At 51.2% G+C, this 19,491-nt stretch overlaps 1 long non-coding RNA gene across 1 annotated transcript in view; it reads left to right on the plus strand.

The window, feature by feature from the left end:
* The window catches only part of LOC140425754 (uncharacterized), a 186,639-nt gene that overhangs the window by 103,166 nt on the left and 63,982 nt on the right, over nt 1-19,491 (plus strand). Inside the window, exon 2 of the long non-coding RNA XR_011947982.1 lies at nt 17,109-17,355. This is a non-coding gene — a long non-coding RNA (uncharacterized lncRNA). The remainder of the gene's footprint in view (nt 1-17,108; nt 17,356-19,491) is intronic.

Genomic DNA, 19,491 nt, shown 5'->3' on the forward strand with positions numbered 1-19,491 from the left:
GGATGTGGGCTGATCATTTGTCGCGACTGGCCCTCATGAATTCTGTGGATCTTGCTCTGCTCATTGTCAACCAATTTAGAGTAGGGTTTGTGAAACATACATACACAAATTGGGAACCAAATGTAAGAGACTGAGGGCGAATGTTTCAGATTTGTTCTCGAAGTGTTGGCTCTGGCAAAAAAAACAACCTGCAGTTTCCCAGTTGCAGTCAGCTTTTCTCGTCAGATATTGCAGCACTTGGAGTAAAAAAATGTTGCAAGCTGCAGAGGGTGCCCCTATTTCCCAATCTGCAGGGAAAAGAACATCTCCCACATCTCCTATCCCCCCGGATAAGGGGACCACCCCTAAGGATAACAGGAATGCCCCTCCCCATGGAGTTCCCCTGAAGGGCTCCTGACCCTACTTTCTGGTACCCATGGCACTGCCTCTTGGTACTGCCTCTAGGGGTACTGCCAGAGGGAAGTGCCAGGGTGCCAGGGGAAGAGCCAAGGTACCAGGTGAAGTGCCGGGGGTGAGACCAGGGTACCAGGGCAGTGTCGGGGGAAGTGCCAGGTGTTAGTTCTAGGTGCCAGGGGGCAGTGCCGAGGTAATAACCCGGCATGTCCCCTTTCCCCCGAGGCACTGTACTTACCTGTGCGCCCCCAGTGGATACCCTTTGTAGCCATCTGGGATGGCCACTTCAACAATACAAAATGGACACTCACAAAGAATGTAGGGAAATGTGGACAATGCTAGACAACAAGCAGGCACAGTGCCTGAATGTATATTTGGGAAGCAGTTACCAGACGGAATCGAAACTCTGGGTCAATTAGCATATTGATGACCCATCTCCGAGGAACAAAAGACTATAACTCAGGTAGTTGATACTGTTACAGACATCCCGGTGCCAGAAAGACACAAACAAAGCAAGGCCAACGGCCACCTAAGACACGCCCAGCCATCAGGGCACCCACCCCTTTCATTGGTTAAGATTGATAACAATGATCGAGAAGCTGCCCAATTAATTGGGACCAAGTTTAAGGCCCGCCTAAAAGCGCGCGAAGCCCCTCCAAGTATAAGAAGGAACCCCCACGAGAGATTTGCTCTCTTGGATTTGGCTCTCAGGTGGAGAGACCCATCCACCAGCATCACCAGAAGCAAGTAAGTTCAAGGTCAACGCTCGCTACCAGATGGATGACCTTAGCTGTACTCCTGTATCTCTTCGAACCCAACAGCCTCAGATCCGAACAACGGCCATTGTTCCTCTGACTAAGTTGGCACCCAAAGTTAAGTATAGGCGTTAGCGTTAGAGATAGTTTAGTTTGTAGTACTGTTGTGCATGAGTAGATCGTATAAATCTTATAAATCTTGTAAATAACTATTGACTTTGAACTAACTAACTGATGTATTGGCTCTTTGATCGGTATTCGGGTTGAACCTTGTGGCGGTATCGAGAGATACCTGGCGACTCTGAAAGTAGAAACATAATTAGGATTAAGAAAAGCGACCATATTGACCGCCATATTTATAACCAGATAAACAGAGCAACACCTTCACCTGATTCAGGTTTGCTAACATGACGTTATGCCGGCGAGCGGGGATTTCTAAATGTGGGCGAAACATGAGGTGGGAAGCTCTTTAATTCAATGATAATTTGTGGAAATGAGGTTCTTGATATTTCTGGACATGAACTTCATTATGTCACTGGCAAGGGGTGGGGAGAATCAAAAAACAAGACCTCGTCCCCAAGATTCTCATTTCTGTGGTCTTGTGAGGTTTTCGCTCGAGGCAAACGCCGGCACAAAGTCCAGCCTTAATGGCTGTTTCAGGCAGGCACCGCAGGTACTTTAGAATCTGCCTATTGCAAAATTATTATCTGCATGAAGTCCTCTGGCTATATTCCTGGTAAATAATATCTTTGCCAGCTTAGCAAACATTGCTATTTTGTTCTTTCCCATGTTATTAATCAACTCTGCAAGTATGTCATCTATTCAAATTTTTATCTAATTTATTGCTGTTCTTCACTCACTTACCAGCAATTCTGGACCAATGAAATCAATGTCAACAGTACTCCTTTCTTCCAGTTCAATTATTTTAGGTTATTCAGTTTTGAATATTTGTGTTCCTTTCATTTTCCTATTTCATCGGGTTTTATTAATAAAACACCTTCCTTGCTCTCCATTGCAATGGTGTTCATTCCTCTGAGCTGAATGTCACTAATCTCCTTTGCTTTTGCATATATAAGGTTGAGTTTTCCTAGCCGATCCAATTATTCAAGTATAACCTAAGAAAGAAACCAAAGGCACGCCAATATTCTGACGATCATACAATTAGTTTGACTGTCCATGCATCAAAGGCTATGTTGAGAATTGTAACACAGGAAGTAGATGAGAAGGCGCCAATCTACGTTGGAAATTACCAGTTTGGATTCCAGGAAAGGGGGTAAGAAGATGTGATCAGTATTATAGGATTAAGTACCAAAAACACCCAATGAAAATATTTTAAAAAAAATATTGCAAGATTAATGTAAGAAAGCAGTTTAGTGTTTGGACAGGAAGTATTGTTTGTACTGGAGACTTTGAAAAAGCATTTGATCAGGTTGACTAAATTAATCTCTTGACAGTGCTGAGAGACACAATGGGCGTGATTCTCCGATGCCGCGCCGGTTGGGAGAATCGCCTGGTGTGCCATTTTTCCACGCGACGCCGGTCTGACTCCCTCCCGCGATTCACCCAAGTGCCGAGATCGGCCCCGTCGAGTTCTGTGCAGCGCAGGCCGGAGAATCGCCCGAGACTCCCAAAACGGCGATTCTCCGCTACCCCCGCTATTCTCCGGCCCGGATGGGCCGAAGTCACGACAGCGTGACCCCAGTTCACGCCATCGCCGTTCACACCTTGTAAATAAAGTCGTCAGCCAGTCGTGCTGGCTGACGCTGAGCAGTGAGGAGGTGAGCGGACTGTTCCGGAGCTCCTGCAGACCGAGCCGGCTTCCCCGAGAACGCTGCGGCCAACGGGAGGGTGGGAAGTGGTGGGAGGGGGGGTGAGGGAGGGAGTGGAGGTGGGAGGGTGGGTGAGGGAGGGAGTGGAGGTGGGAGGGGGGTGAGGGAGGGAGTAGAGGTGGGAGGGGGGTGAGGGAGAGTGTGGAGGTGGGAGGGGGTGAGGGAGAGTGTGGAGGTGGGAGGGGGAGGAGGGAGAGTGTGGAGGTGGGAGGGGGTGAGGGAGAGTGTGGAGGTGGGAGGGGGAGGAGGGAGAGTGTGGAGGTGGGAGGGGGAGGGAGATTATGGAGGAGAGAGGGGGTGAGGGAGGGAGTGGAGGTGGGAGGGGGGTTAGGGAGAGAGTGGAGGTGGGAGGGGGGTGAGGGAGAGTGTGGAGGTGGGAGGGGGTGAGGGAGAGTGTGGAGGTGGGAGGGGGAGGAGGGAGAGTGTGGAGGTGGGAGGGGGAGGGAGATTGTGGAGGAGAGAGGGAGGTGAGGGAGGGAGTGGAGGTGGGAGGGGGGGTGAGGGAGGGAGTGGAGGTGGGAGGGGGGTGAGGGAGAGTGTGGAGGTGGGAGGGGGTGAGGGAGAGTGTGGAGGTGGGAGGGGGAGGAGGGAGAGTGTGGAGGTGGGAGGGGGAGGGAGATTGTGGAGGAGAGAGGGGGGTGAGGGAGGGAGTGGAGGTGAGAGGGGGGTGAGGCAGAGTGTGGAGGGTGTCGTCCATCCGCGGATGCCACATGTCAGCCGCCCTGATATGGCAGGACGGTGACGAGGACACGGCCGCAGGTTGTCGTGTGACTGATGGGCACAGGCAACTGGCACACTGCTGAGGAGGACGGTGTGAACTGACAGTTGGATGCAGACAGCGACCAGGTGTTAGGCTGGCTGCGTATCTGCAGCGCGACCAGGCCAACGGGGCACACAGGGATCCCAGGCAACCCGGCTGGCGAGGTGTGGAAGAACCTCCGTGTAACATGTTGTTTCTCTGCCCCCCACCACCCTCCTGCAGATCACCATGTATGCCAACCAGACAGCGATGTTCACTGCCGTGGTTGGAGCCCCAGCTCTGCAGGTGGCCACCCGGCAGCGGAGACTCCGACGGCCCACAGTGGCTGCAGATGCAGCGGCTGCTGCTGCTACAGGAGAGGGGATGGCCGCGGAGTGGCCCGTCGTCGCCGCGCAGGCCGCAGGCGCTCACGGCCGGAATGTCCAGGAGGATGCTGAGGGGAACATTGACCCCCCCCGACGGCGAGGAATGTATAGGAAGCGGGCACTAATATCGAAACGCTTGGGGGGGAGGAGGAGGAGGAGGAGCCACTGGTGGTGGTGCCAGGACGCCACTGGCGTCCAGCAAGGCCCAGGGTGTACCGTGACAGAATGTCGTTCGAGGCCCTACCGGACATCACATGCAGGGGGAGACTACGGTTCAGCAGGGAGATGGTCGCACATATATGCCACCTCGTGGCGCACCTCGCACCACTTGGAATGGGTGGAGGACACGCTATACCAGTCTCCGTCAAGGTGACGGTGGCCCTAAACATTTACGCTACCGGTTCCTTCCAGGCGCCGTGCGGGGACCTATCTGGGATCTCACAGGCAGCGGTCCAGAGGTGCATCAGGGCCATCAGCGATACCCTGTACGCCATCGCGGACAGGTACATTCAATTCCCCGAGGACCAAGCACAGCAGGAAGCACGGGCACGTGGATTCGCCAAGGTGGCCGAGACACCGATGGTCCAGGGTGTCATCGATGGTGTGCACGTCCCCATGTGCCCACCTGCAGACAACAGGGAAGTGTTCATGAACAGGAAGGGCGCGTACTCCATGAACATTCAGGTGGTGTGCGACCCCCACATGAAGATCATGCACGTGTGTGCAAGGCACCCCGGGAGTGTGCATGACGCCTACATTCTGGCACAGTCGTTCATCCCTGCAATGTTCGATGGATGCCCCCCCCCGGCTGAGGGGCTGGTTGCTGGGCGACAGGGGCTATCCGTTGAGGTCATGGCTGATGACGCCAATACAGAGGCCTCAGACCAACGCGGAGAGCCTATACAACGAGGCCCATGCAGCAACCAGGGGTGTGGTGGAGCGGTGCTTCGGCCTGCTGAAGATGCGATTCAGATGCCTGGACCGCTCCGGAGGGGCCCTGCAGTACCGGCCCAACAGGGTCAGTCGCATAGTTGTGGTCTGCTGTGCGCTGCACAACATTGCCATGCAGAGGGGAGATGCACTGTTGGAGGAGTCAGAGGGAGGACCCGACGGCACCGGAGCTAACGCAAACGAAGGGGAGGAGGAAGAGGAGGAGGAGGAGGAGAAGGATGGCGTGCATCAGGGTGGGGGGAGGTGCACAGGACACAGACACTGCCCGGGTGCTGGTTACGTCCAGGAGGTTGTACGACGGCACCGTCGAGGACAGCGGGCACGCGACGCGTTGGTGGCCGCACGGTTCACGCACCGTGGGGGAGGGATTCGCCGAACACTGCCACTTGCACCGCCAGTCCTGCACACGGGCACCACACTGCACACCCCCCCCCCCTCACCCCCGCACTGCGTACACGGCACCAATTCCACATCACCTTCCACTGCGGCACTACGGGATTGCACAACATTGATGATTGTGGAAGCGGTTGTGATCAGTGCCATGTTGAATGATGACAGCCCGCTCTGCGATGAGCTGTGAGCTGAGATGCGCCAGCCAAGGTCTGACTCATGGCTATAGCTGAACCATGCACTCCGGTGGTCACAGCCTTCGTAACGGGCATTTTACCACGTGCCCGTGTGGGGTAGCTGGCGTCGGAGTGCCGAGGACTACGGTGTCCGAATTTGGGAGGCAGGAGGGAAAGGGACAGCACATCCGGCACCGACGTTGAACCACTCGTTAACCACAGCACCACTCGGTCACCCTCACGAGCCCCCTGGCACCGGACATAGCACAGAGTCTTACAAGTTAAGTGCAACAGTGAGTTTAATTGTGAAATTCACATACAGATCCCCTACCCCCGACAACTTGTCTGCCTTATGGGCCCGACCACTACGTCTAGGTGTCTCCCCAGATGGTACAGCAGGAGTGGAGGCGGACTGCTGAGAATCACGCCCTGTGACATGGCTCCCCGTCGGCACACGTTTCCTGTGGCAGCCCGGCTTTGATGGGCCAGGCTGCTCGGCGGGCGTGCTGGATGGTGTGGTGCCACCCTGTCCTGCCCGCTGCCCACCAAATGCGCCAAGGACGGAACGGGGGGAGGCCGAGTGTTCCTGGACGTCCCTTGCTGGAGGTACCGGAACGGGCCCCAGAACCTCCTCCTCCCTCGGGGAGCCCGGTGGCCCCCGGGCCTCATTGTGGGACGGAGGTGCGATCGGAGACGTGCCCCGTCGCACCACCGACACCTGGCGCGGCCAGTCCTGGAGGCCTGCAGCGGTATCGACCACGGTCCGAATGCTCGCAGAGACGGAGCCCAGGGAGTGTGACATTCCTGCCATGGACTGTGCTATCTCTACCTGCGAGCGCGCTGCGCCATCCATCATGTGCGCCAGGTGGTCTATGCTCTCCGCGCCTGACTGCTCGGACTGTGCCATCGCCTGATGGGACTGAGCCATGGCATGGTGAGACTCAGCCAGGGCCCCGAGAGCGGCGGCAATGTCCTGTGGCTCTGTGAGATGGCTGCCTGTGAGAGGGCAGCCCTCTCCTGGGCCATGGGTGACACGTGCACGTGAAGCCCAACGCCTTGCAGAACCTGACCAATGGCCGAAACCGTTTCACCCATTGCCTCCACCGCGGACGCCACCCGTGCGGTGTCGGCCTGGCTGGCTGCGATGAACGGCACCACTCCCTGCTCCTGGACATGAATGGACTCCTCCAACTGCGTGTGCAGGTCCTGGAAGATGGCCCTCATCCCGTTATTCAGTCCCTCGGTGTCCACATGCATCGGTTGTCCAGATGGGTCAAGACCATCCAGGAACCCGGGAACCGTCTGGGCGGCAGCTGTTTGCTGGGCCTGGGCTGCCCTCGAACCGTCCAACCCCTCGGCTGCTCCAAACTACACCTGCTGTACCGGCTCGGCTGTGTGGTGCGCACCAGACCGTGACCCGGGAGCCTCACCACTTATCTGCCCAACCGAGGTGAGTGTCTCTGCGATGGTGGATGGTGTGGGAGACAGCAGTGCCGCTAGCTCCAGGTCATCGTCCGTTAGGAAGTCTGGTGTGTACTAGTCCCCCTCATGGTCCATCGCAAGGTGCATGCGGCCCATGTCATGTTGCCCTCCAGGTGAATCCGTTGACTGTGTGGCTGTTCTCTGTGCATCATCGTCACTGTCCGTCCTGTGCCCCTCAGTATTGTCTCTGTCCGTCGTATGTGCGTCCCCGTCCGCGTCCCATACTGAGAGGATGGCCCTCCTGTCCGACCGACTGCCACCATCTGGCATGCGTCCCTGGGTGCACTTGAGGTTGGAGATGGTCGGCTTTGTCTTGGCCGAGACGACCCTGGATGCTCGGCGGCTGACCCTGGGGAATACAATGATACGTGGTTCGTTAGACACGCTGGGCCAGGTATATGATGGTGGTGGGGGCAGTGTGTGAGGGGGGAAGGGGATCGGGGGTGCAGTGGCATGAGTGTGAGAGGGGAGGGGATCGAGGGTGCAGTGGCATGAGTGTGAGGGGGGGAGGGGATCGAGGGTGCAGTGGCCAGAGTGTGAGGGGGACGATGACGGGTTTTGGGGGAGGGTGAGGACATGCAGCGTTGTCTCACTCGCTTCTGCGCCTCCGACCTGCCATGTCGCGGCCCCCGGGTGGCGGATCCCCCAGCGAGGTCCAGGGCCCTCTGCTCGTGAACATGTAGGGAGTGCAGCACAGGAGAAACCCCTCCAGTTCTCATACGCTCACGTTGGTTGTGAGCTGTCTTGTCCTGGGGGGGGGGGGTTGGATACTGCATCACAATTAGGCAGGTATCATCAGGGCGTGCAGATAAAGCTATATTAATGCTGGGTGGGGAGACTGTTGGAGCCACGACATGGCATCTCTCCAGGGGGGGTCCCGGTGCTCATGTGCTCGAGTGCAACTTTGTGCACCCTGAACCCCCCCCCCACCCCCCCACCCCCCCACCCCCCCACCCCCCACCCCACTTCCCCCCTCGTGCACGGCGGGGGGGGGGGGGAGGGGTTAGTTGTGACCCGGGGGCACCCTCATGGCACTTACCCTGGCAGCCCGAATGAGGTCGTACAGCTTCTTCCGATACTGCGATACTGCTCCCCGGACCAGAGTGTGTGCCCCACAGCACTCACAGCGGTGCCAACTTCACGCCAACCGCGCCTCACCGTGCTGGATGGCTGGCAATGCCCACGTCTTGGGCAGAGGGTGGCCCTTCGGCTTTCAACCTCATGGAGGAGGGTGTCCAGGTCCGTGTCCCGGAACCTCAGTGCGGCTCGTCGGGGCTCAGCCATCTCTCTTCCTTCTCCTCCTCCTGGGTCCTTCCGTGCGCGGATCGTGCCATTTATGGCGCAGCGCCGCGTCATTCGGGCGTCGCGCGCTTACAACGCTGCTTTCGCGCCATGCCCCTCGAGTTCCTCGCGGCCCCGCTCCTAGCCCATTTTCGGGCCCTGAATCGATCGCGATCGGGGCCGTTTCGTGCGGTCGTGAAACTCGACGCCGTTCACGACAGCGTGGGCACTTAGTCGCGGGATCGGAGAATCGCACCCAATAATCTTTATTGTCACAAGTATGTTCACATTAACACTGCAATGCTGTAACTGTGAAAAGTCTCTAGTCGCCACATTCCGGCACCTGTTCGGGTACACTGAGGGAGAATTCAGAATGTCCAAATTACCTAACAGCACATCTTTTGGGGCTACCGGGAGGAAACCGGAGCACCCAGAGCAAACCCACGCAGACACGGGGAGAACATGCAGACTTTGCAAGGACAGTACCCAAGCCGGGAATCAATCCTTGGGCCCTGGCGCTGTGAAGCCACAACGCTAACCATTGTGCTACCTTGCTGCCTAGGAGTAAACTTTAAATTCCCTTATTTTATCTTTCTTTATTTTTTGCCCTTATAATTTTAATCCACAGATGCTTAATGGACATGTATATTTAAGTCAAGTAGCAGAGAGAATGAGGAATTCAAAAAGTTGCAACATCATATAAGGTGCTAGTTTACGAGCAGCAGAAGTCAGACTTTGTGGCACCCAAAATATAGGATGGGAGTTGGTTTGATTGATTGGATGGTGGCCAATGAATTGACTATATTCTGCATGGTAATTGGGTCCTACCAAAATCAGATGATTTTCAGAGACCCAAGGAAAGCAGAGTTGGATCCTGGATGTGAAAGGAAGAAAGAGCTGAGAGTGCCTGCTCTTCCACGCTTCACTTCTCTTCTCTCTCTCTGTCTCCAGAAATGCTGTGAGCTGCTACATTTCTGAACCTACAGATAACCTGAATGAATGAATCTACAGTGAAAACCGTTAGAGACTGCAAACAGAGACCTGGATCTAGAAACTTACATTGAAGGAAGGTGTACTTAAAGGAACCATCTGAAACAAAGACTCTTTATCCCTTTACTTATTCTTTTCACCCCTCCCTTACCTCTATGTTTATTTGTTTGTCTTGTTTGTGTGTGTGCAGAGGGTGGGGGGGGGGGGGGGGAAGTTAAATTGGGGCTGAGGAATTAGATAACAATTAACCCATAGTATTTGCTGCATATTTCATTATAGTTATTGTTTTAATAAACTTAATTGTGTTTAAATTTACAAACCTGATGACTGTAATTATTGGGCAGCCAAGGGCCAAAGACTTTGGGTATTTTTCTAAGAATTATTGGTTAATTCAACTGTGTTGCGCCTCCGGGCCAAGGGATGCTGAAATTGACCACTCCTTATCCCAGGGTGCCATAACAATAGGACAAACAGAAACAATGAAAGGCGCCAATGGTGAGTCAGAACCATGTGTAATTGGAAGATAAGCTAGACAGGGGTGTTGTTTGTCATTAGTCTTCTTCAATGTCTGCAGAAGCAGTGATTAAGAATATGTTTGAAGACCCAGAATATGGTGTTGAGATTGGAGGGACAAATCCATTAAATTTTCAGATTACAAAACACTTATAGAAAGCAGAAAAGAAGGATTACAAGAATTAATCGACAGACTAACAAAAGCAGCTCAGGACTTTGGAATGAAAATTAAGATTGGCAAATCCAAAGTGGTGCATATTTCAAAATCACCAGGTGCAAGTATTCAAGCATTTAAGAAGCATAATATCTGCACAAGGAAGGTGTAACAAATGAATAAGAACAAGGGTAGCAACAGGAAAGGCTATATTTAGTAAGATGAGACAGTTGCTAACTGAAAAGCTGAATAAACAACTCAAGAAGCGATTTGTAAAGACCTTGATTTGGAGTGCTGTTTTGTATGGATGTGAGATGTGGACCTCACGGAAAGAGGGAACCAACTTGCTTCATGATGTTGAATGTGAGTTTGGAAGGATCAGCTGGACAGAAAAAATAACAAATGATGAATTGTTGAGGAGAGTGAACGGGAAAAGAAATTTGCTGAACATAATTAAGAAAAGGCACAAAAACTGGGTAAAGCACAGCTTAAGAGGAAACAGACTTGTAAGAGATGTCATGAAAGGAAGATTTTAAGGATAAAGATGAAGGGGAAGGAAAAGAATATCAATGCTGGCTGACTTAAAAATTGAAGGAAGTTATTGGAAAAATGAAAAGATAAGCACAAGACAGAGAGCCATGGAGAAGTCTATGAGCCAAGGATCTGCTTTCAAGGAGAGGACACATGATACAGATGATGATGATGGTGCTGGTATCCATATCATTGACACAGATCAGGTTCAGGTCATTACTCCCTGGAATTGGCTCTCCTAAAACAGTCACAAAGTCAAATCTTTACTTTTTTGTGCCTAATGTGAATGCATCATGATTTGATGGCCTCGAACTTTAAATTTTATACATAACAACAGAGGAAATAGGAGCAGACGTAGGTCATTCAGGCCATCAAGTCTGCTCGTCCATTCAATCAGATCATGGTTGATCATCTATCTCTTACACCAATTTTCCCACTATCCCTATTTCACTTGATGTCATTTGTATACAGAAATCTATTACTTTCTGTCTTGGACATGCTCCATGACTGAGATTAAAGAGGTATAAAGCAGGAACACGAGTATTGTTTGGCTTTTCCGTTGGGCTCTGACTGTTCATGCAAATTCCCATTTTTTACATATTCCATTGTATGTTAAATTTTCGAAATACCAGTTGGATAATCTGCATAAATTTCTCAGGAGCTGACAAGTTGTGCACATTCCAAGAAATTTTAGGCCAATATGTTGTCTCATCAGATTGTCATTTTATCAGTCCTCAGCAACAAAGGACAACTTAAACCATTTGTGATTTGAAACTATTTCTGAAATAGCCGATTTAATCTTATTTGGGACTGACTGCACCTTGCCATTGCAGGTTCATGTATTTTATTGGAGTAATTTTGTTTACTGTTGGTTCTGCTTGTAAGTTAGCATAAATAATTACTGGTTGATTGATTCTGAATGAATAAAATTGCCTTGAAATCACCAAATTGATGCTGGAATTAACATCAGCAGCTTTCATTTGGCTGTTAAATGTTGCCAAATTAAATCAGATGAAAAACACAGTGAAGGAGTTTCTGTATAAGTAAAGGGCAAATGTACTAACATTGATCAATGGAACATTGTTTAATTGAGCATTACCCTGCAGGTTAATGGTTGTTCTTGCTTGCTGTTCATTTTGAAAAATTATTTCAATGGTTTCTGTAAACAGAGGCAACAAATAGAGTAGTATGGGAAATTTCACATTTAGTGAATCTTACTATGATATGTGTTTAAAGGAACTTTTTTTTTAACTTGACTACATGTTCTATATTTCAACACCTCATATGTCTTGTGGCATTTGTTTAATATGATACTGAACAGAAGCAGAACTTTCCCAAATCCAGTGATCATCCAGGTGTTTGGCAGTGCTTACTGAAAACCCCACCACACTCTCCCCATCGCTATTCATGTCAAACTATGAGTAAAGTTCTGGAACAAAGCAACATTTCTTCCCCTGACTCCTACTGTATATATCATTTTGTGTTATGGGTAAACATATTTTTCACTCCAAAACACGGTCATGGGCCAGGCAACATCAGTTATGACTGTCAGCCTGCATGTGCCTCAATCCGAAACAGGTCTGCTCACCTGTCCATAAGCCAGATCAACTAATCCTTTGCTCCTCATATTTAGTAACACTCTTCTCACTGATTTAATTAGTTGTCACCTTAAATAAAGGAATAACTTTCATTTAGCAACATCTTTCATTACCATTGGACATCCCAAAATGCTTGCTCACAAATTAAGTACATTTGAAGTGTGGTCACTGTTGTAATGTAGCAAATACAGAAGATTTGTAAACAGCAATGATGCAAATAACCATATCATCCATTTTTGGATGTGGGTTGAGCGATAAATATTACCCCAAACACCAGGAGAACTCTCCAGCACTTCTTTAAGTTAAGGCATTGAATCTGTTGTGTCTATCCGAGAGGGAAGATGGACACAAAAGATAGCAGAAAGAAGATGGGGGATCGGGTCTGATGTGGAGATGGGGGTCTTTGATGGGGGCTGCAAGCGTTTCTGTTGGGGGTCTGATCGGGGGGGGTGGGGGGGGTTGGGATTGGGTCACCCTCATGTGTGCATGCTGTGGGGGGGGTGGGGGTGCGGTGACCCGTTATTCCCCTGGTGGTGGAGGGGTGAGGGAGGAGGTTGCCCCTACTTGTCAGTGGAGAGGGTGGGGAAGGATTTGCGTTGCGGAGGAAGGGGGGACCTATTATGCCATCTTGAATGGGTGGGCCAATTCCAAGATTCTGACAGAATCTCGTTTCATCCACGTTTGCAATGGTTTTAGATCATTCTGGGGCACAAAGTTGGCAGCTGGAGCATAATTAGAAGAGGAATGCTGCTTCTGAAGACAGTTTCCATGGAAATGGTCATTATGTCCTGATTTATCACAGTCCAATATAGTTTATTTAGTCTTAAATGCTGAAGAATGAAAGGAACGGTTTAACATATTAGTAAACAATGAATGGTTAAAATACATATCAAAATATTTCTGCAATGCATGTTGGCAATGAAGGATGCTGGATAGTTCCATTTGACAGAGTTTACTGGTTGTTACTGAGTTTTGGATAAGCTGTTAGTGCATTATACAGTTTGTTTAATGCAAAACAAAGGCACATTCCAAATATGTCTGTTTATGTCTAACAATTATTGTAATGTTATATGTAATTCATTTATTTCTCAATTTTGTATACTGCAGCTCATTCAAGTAAAATGGGCCGCCCTCTGCACTTCTAACCCAGAACTTCTAACCCAGAGCGCAAAACTATTTCCACTCACAGTTACAAAAGATCCCAGCTAATGTCATGGGGCAAAAATTCATTCAGGCCTATTTTCGGGTGTGATTTTTGTTTTGCCGTTTTTGCTCTACACATGCCCATCCCCATTAAGGCAGGCAGCACACAATCGCCATGCTGCCTCCTCCTTCATAAAATTCCAGTTGGCAGCCTAGTACAATCCATGCTAGCTGGCTGGCTGCATGTTCAACAGGGGACCGAACAGTGTGCGAGCCTGGTATATGTTCCAGTTACCTCTAGCTTTGAAAGGAAGGAGTGGATTCTCCATTAGCCGCTGCTGATAATGGGTTTCCCGATCCAGCGGAGAATCAAGCCTCGGCCAGAAAATGAGATCGGCGCCAGGCACCAATCCCATTGCGATGCTCCAGTTCCCTGGTGGCGGCAACAGCGAGCGACATGCAACCCGCCGGCGGCACCATGCAAGGGTCATGAGGACCCATTTACATCCGATCAATGGGCTGGAAGGCCCCGTGATGCTCCAGTCCTTTTAGCCGGGATGGCGCATGTATTTTCTAGCATGGCCCTGATGTGGTGGACCCCGCAGTGGGTAAAAGAGGGCAGTGTGTAATGGAGGTGCCCCCTAAAGTCCATCAGAAGGCCCCATCCCCCAACAGTGCAAATTCTGCCCCCCCCCCCCCCACCCTCCCGCCTGACCGGCCCGCCAGCTCTCCCAACAGACCCCCTCCGCCCCTCATCTGACCACCTGAGTCTCCATCAGATACACCCAGCCACCCCATCAAACCCCCTTCAGCCCCCCAACAGATACCCCCATCAGACCCCTATTAGAAACCCCCAAAAGAGGCCACCCTCCCACCAGATGCCCCTATCAGAGACCCGTGCCTGAAAGCTGAAGAGCATTCCAGGCAGTATTGGGAAAATTCACTGTATTTTTAACTTACCTTTTCCTAACATCTGCCACCTCAGACGAAAGTGTTCAAATCAACAGCTGTTACAAGTGTCAGAGGCTTCCTGGAAAGCCCAGTACACTTCAAAGGGCTTGAAATCCCTTGACAACATTTGAAATGCCGATCTTCCATTCAATTTCACACACTAATACTATTCCATAAACAGCTGCTACGTGGATTGTTGATCTATCATTCCTTTCACGCTTAAATGCACTCCATTACCCTGCTTTAATGCGAACCACAACATTTCTAAACACTCTTGCTGTGATTGACAGGTCCTCACCACATCAAAAGCAGCTCAGTGCTTTGACTTCCTCTTGTTCATAGCAGAAAGAAGATGGGGAGCTGGGGGGTCTGAAGGGGGCTGCAGGTGTCTCTGTTGGGGGTCTGATGGGGGGGTTTGGGTCACCCTCATGTGTGCATACTGTGTGAGGGGGTAGTAACCCATTATTCCTCTGGTGTTGAGTGGGGGGGGGGGGGGATACCCCTACTTGTCAGTGGAGAGTGTGGGGAAGAATTTGTGTTGCGTACGGAGGACGGACAATCGCTGGACCTTTTATGCATCTTGGGTGGAAGGCCCGATACCAAGATTTGTATAAATTTGCATGGAAAAGATGAGGGAATCGCTTCTGGGCACCACTCCCAGAGCCAGTAGACACAAGGAGCAATTCAGCTCCAGCAAGAGCACTTTGTCTCCAGAACGGAGAATCAAGACCAAAGTCTCTTCATCTTAAAAGGCTGAATGGACAGCTAGCGCTGCCATTAGAGAAAAGGGTAGTGAAGTATCAGGCTAGGTAGGGTGAGAGAGCTCCGTGTTCAAGAGGAGAAAATGCTCCATATTTCCATTGGAGGTGGCCAGGAGGACCTCAATGAACACCCTCTAAGTGTGGCCAGAGAGGTAAACCCCCGGACTCTGACTCACAGAGTTGGCAGAAATACTGAAAGAATTGTAATGGTGCAACATGGGTCCTTTAAATCAATGAATGTAACTTGAAAGGACATCTAATACCCACCACAGCACTGACTTTGGACACTGCTTTGAACACATCCCCATCACTCACCTATCAGCAGTACCTACCACACTGAACTCATGCTTAACTTACATATAGCTCACCTCACCCCTCAACACACCTTACAATCATACCAGTTCCACATCCACCTCACACTGCCTCCCCATGCCTCCAGCTATTTAGCGATGGTAAGCACATCACCCAACACAGTGCAACACTAATGACAGACAGAAAAACAGGGAAAGCTGGCAAAACACAGCAGGTCTGGCAGCATCCAGAGGGAGAGAAGATAGAGTTAATGTTTCAAGTTAGCATGACCCTTCTTCAGAACTAAAGAGAGGGTGGAACACCAGGAACAGTGATTAGTGGGAACTGAGAGATATTACAACAAAGATGACAAAGATTCTGGGCGCAACTTTCTCACTTTTTGGCAGAGTGGCACAAAAGGTGGGAAAAGGGGCATTGAAGTCCCCAGTCCAAAGAGCGGCTTCCTCCACCGTATTTTTAGGACCTTCGAAGAAAAACAGTTACGGGGTGGGTTTCACAATGTCATGTTGCTGGGTAAGCTCAATCCAGCAATTTATTTTGTAAAAGATCAAGGAGTCCAGATTTAAAAGAATAAAAATAGAATCCTCTCCCCACGGAACCCCCACCATGCATCCTCACATAGCCCCCTCTCACAGTGCCCCCTCCCCTTGTGGAGCCCCCCTGCCCACCAAACACCCTACGGACCCTGCCTTCCTCACTCATGAAGCCCACCCCCTCCTAGCCACCCCCTCACGGAACCTCACACCAACACAGTTCCGCCCCACACACTGACCCCCCCCCCCCCCCGTGGAACACACTCAAGACCCACCCAATCAAAAACCCTCCCCCCCTCGGCACATATCAGCCCGCCTCCCAGCATTGTCCCCTGGCACTGCCTGTGCATGTGCAGTACCAGATGACAGTGCCAGGCAACTGCTGGGGTCAGTGCCAGGGAGAAGCATCTGGTCAGTGCCAATGGGCAGAGCCAGGCACATTGCCAGAGGTCAGTGCCAGGGGCTAGTGCTGGGGTGTTGCCAAAAGACAATGCCCGGGGTCAGTATCAGGGACCAGTATCCGGGCAGTGCCAGGGTACTTCCCAGGCATGACCCTCTTCCCCCTGGGGGGTGTACTCACTTGCGTGCCTCCAGCAGGTTCGGCTCACCAGGTTCATGTTGTGGAGGGCCCGTCGTGATTCAGTCGGCGTGGAATGTACATTCTAACGAGCTTGGTGAGGGGGGGGGCTTGGTGCGAAGGGGACAAGGCCTGATAATTATATTAAAATACATTCAATGGGGATCCCAACGTTTAACGTCAGGATTCCCTTTCTGCCTTTGGCAGGAGGGGGCGGGCCAATTGGAACAGGAAATCCCGCTGGCGTGAACCACATTTTGGGACTCCTGCGGGATTTCCCATTTCCGCCCTCGAAGAATGGGAATGGAAAATCCCCCTACCCTGTTTTCTTTCTTGCGGGTTAAGGTGTCACACAATAGAGAAGAGTGATGTTGAACCAACAAGGGCAAACGTACCTTCACACCCTTAGCGTGATGGAGAAGATGGCACAACTCATCATGCGCTGGCTGCAGCAGAGCCCACAGCATTTGGGATTGCTGAAAACATTTTGTTTAAAGACTAACTTATACCCCTTCTGAAAGAAAACTTCACCTGCCTCCTGCCACCTGTTATGATATTCAAGCTGTAGATGCTGTGGCCCATAGACCTTTTCCTTTACATCCACACCCACCACCCAACTCCTTCTGTCAGCCCAACCCTCCCCTTCAGATTTTGTGGTTTCAGATAGCCTGGAACAGCCGCCTGCCCAGCCACAGCAGCCTGAGGGGGAAGAGAGAACAGTATCACTGAAGAAGACCTATGTTGAAGTGGCACAGTCCAAAGCTGGGCCCTGAGCTGCTGGAGCACATCCAATTACGACCATATGCAGTTTCTCCATATAAACGTCAGCAGCCTGCCACCAGCCATGATGCAGCTACTAGAGTAGCACTGCATAGGAGCACGACGACAAGACAAGGCAGCTATAAGACAGGTACTGAGGGAATGCACAAACATGATTAGATCATTATTGTTTGAGCAAGTGGGTGTGTTTTTGTGTAAAGATGTTATGGTAATGTTATTGGCAGTAGCCCTTGTTGTAGGATCCTGGCCAAGGAGATGGCCCAGGTGGACAGTGAAGTGGGGAACAATGCGGTAACATAAAGGAATCCTCTGGAAAGCAGTGTCTGAGTAGATACACTCAGACAGCCTGTATAGTGCAAAGGTGTTCCAGATGCTTCCTTCCTGCATCCTTTTCCTCTTCCTCCTGAAGTGGCCTCTAGATTCCTGGTGGCAATGGTTGTACCTTCATGACACAAATATTGTGGAGAATGCAGCAGACCACAATAAATTTGGAGGCATGCTCTGGTGTGTACTGGAGGCCTCATCCCCCCCCCCCCCCCACTGCACCTCGCCGCCCCCCATGCCCTTCCCCCAACAAACCACCCCCCCCCTCCCCACCCCCCCCCACCCCCCCCCCCCCCACCCTCCTCCCCACCCCATGCCAAGCAATAAAAATATTGATTCAGTACTTCAGTGGTCTGCTCCATGATGTTTCTGCTGGCTCCATGGCTCGTATCACACGTTCATTGTCCTTGTGTAATCTGGTAGTGGAGAGAAATTATCAGTCATGTGTACAGGGGGGCGTAGTGTTTCACCCCTAGAAGTCACACGTTGGTTGCTTTCCCGGACATACAAAGATAATGTGAGCTGCAAACTGCTCCAGAATGAATACATTATGGCTGCCAGGATAGCAGGCATTCACGAACATAGAATCATAGAATCATAGAATTTACAGTGCAGAAGGAGGCCATTCGGCCCATTGAGTCTGCACTGGCCCTTGGAAACAGCACCCTACTTAAGGAGGGAACCCGCGCAGACACAGGGAGAAAGTGCAAACTCCACACAGACAGTCACCCGAGGCCGGAATTGAACCTGGGACCCTGGAGCTGTGAGGCAGCAGTGCTAACCACTTTGCCACCGTGCCGCCCTTGAGTACAATACATTGTGGCATACCATCTGCACATTGAGCTATGGTGCCTCTTTCGGTTCCTTCACATCTCCCCATTGAAAGGGGTGGCTCACAGAGCCACTTATGTGCAGTTGTTAGCTTCATGCAACAATGAAAAGTCTGCTTTCCTGGCAAATCCATGTCCGCCAAATACCCTGCTTCACCCATCTTTTAGAGAGAATGCTGTAATCGCATCCCTTTGCATATAGGACCTCCTTCACATCCCAGATGCATCAATGGAAAGTGTACTGTGACATGTGGGCTAATATTTCCTCCTCCCACCTGGAAAAATCCAGTCTCATAGAATTTTAATAAAAGCAAATTACTGCGGATGCTGGAATCCGGAACCAAAAAAGAAAATGCTGGAAAATCTCAGCCGGTCTGGCAGCATCTGTAGGGAGTGGAAAGAGCCAACATTTCAAGTCCAGATGACCACCTGGGACCTCCGATACCCTGGGAGACCCCTAAGTGCCGTTCCGCCTGTTCCCGGCTAAGAATCGTAGAATTTCCAGTGCAGAAGGGGGCCATTTGGCCCATCGAGTCTGCACCGGGAAAGAGCATCCGACCCAAGCCACACTATCCCCGTAACCCAGTAACCCCACCTAGCCTTTTTGGACACTAAGGGCAATTTAGCATGACCAATCCACCTAACCTGCACACCGTTGGACTGTGGGAGGAAACCGGAGAACCTGGAGGCAACCCATGCAGACACAGGGAGAACGTGCAGACTCCGCACAGACAGTGACCCAAGCCAGCAACTGAACCTGAGACCCTGGAGCTGTGAAGTGACTGTGCTAACCACTGTGCTACCATGCTGCTTGTGGGGAACTGAACAGCACTCAGCTGAGGTCTCCAAAGCGAAGAGGTTAGCTCCCAGGGCCTCAGTAGATCAGGCAAGCAAATATTAGAGTGGGACTACTCACTCTAATATGCAGGTTTGCCTAATACTGATCCCGCCCGGAAGAGGGAGCACCTGGCAACTAGCGTCCACACTCTGCCCCTGTTCGTCCAAATTAAGGCACAGTGTGGCCAATAGATGACGCCCAGAATGGTTCTGTTACCCCTTCCTTAGTGAACATGAGTTGTCTCAAGCTCAGATGGAGGATCACTGAAGTGCTG

The sequence above is a fragment of the Scyliorhinus torazame genome, chromosome 6 (genome assembly GCF_047496885.1).
Source record: "Scyliorhinus torazame isolate Kashiwa2021f chromosome 6, sScyTor2.1, whole genome shotgun sequence".
Classification (NCBI taxonomy): Eukaryota; Metazoa; Chordata; class Chondrichthyes; order Carcharhiniformes; family Scyliorhinidae; genus Scyliorhinus; species Scyliorhinus torazame.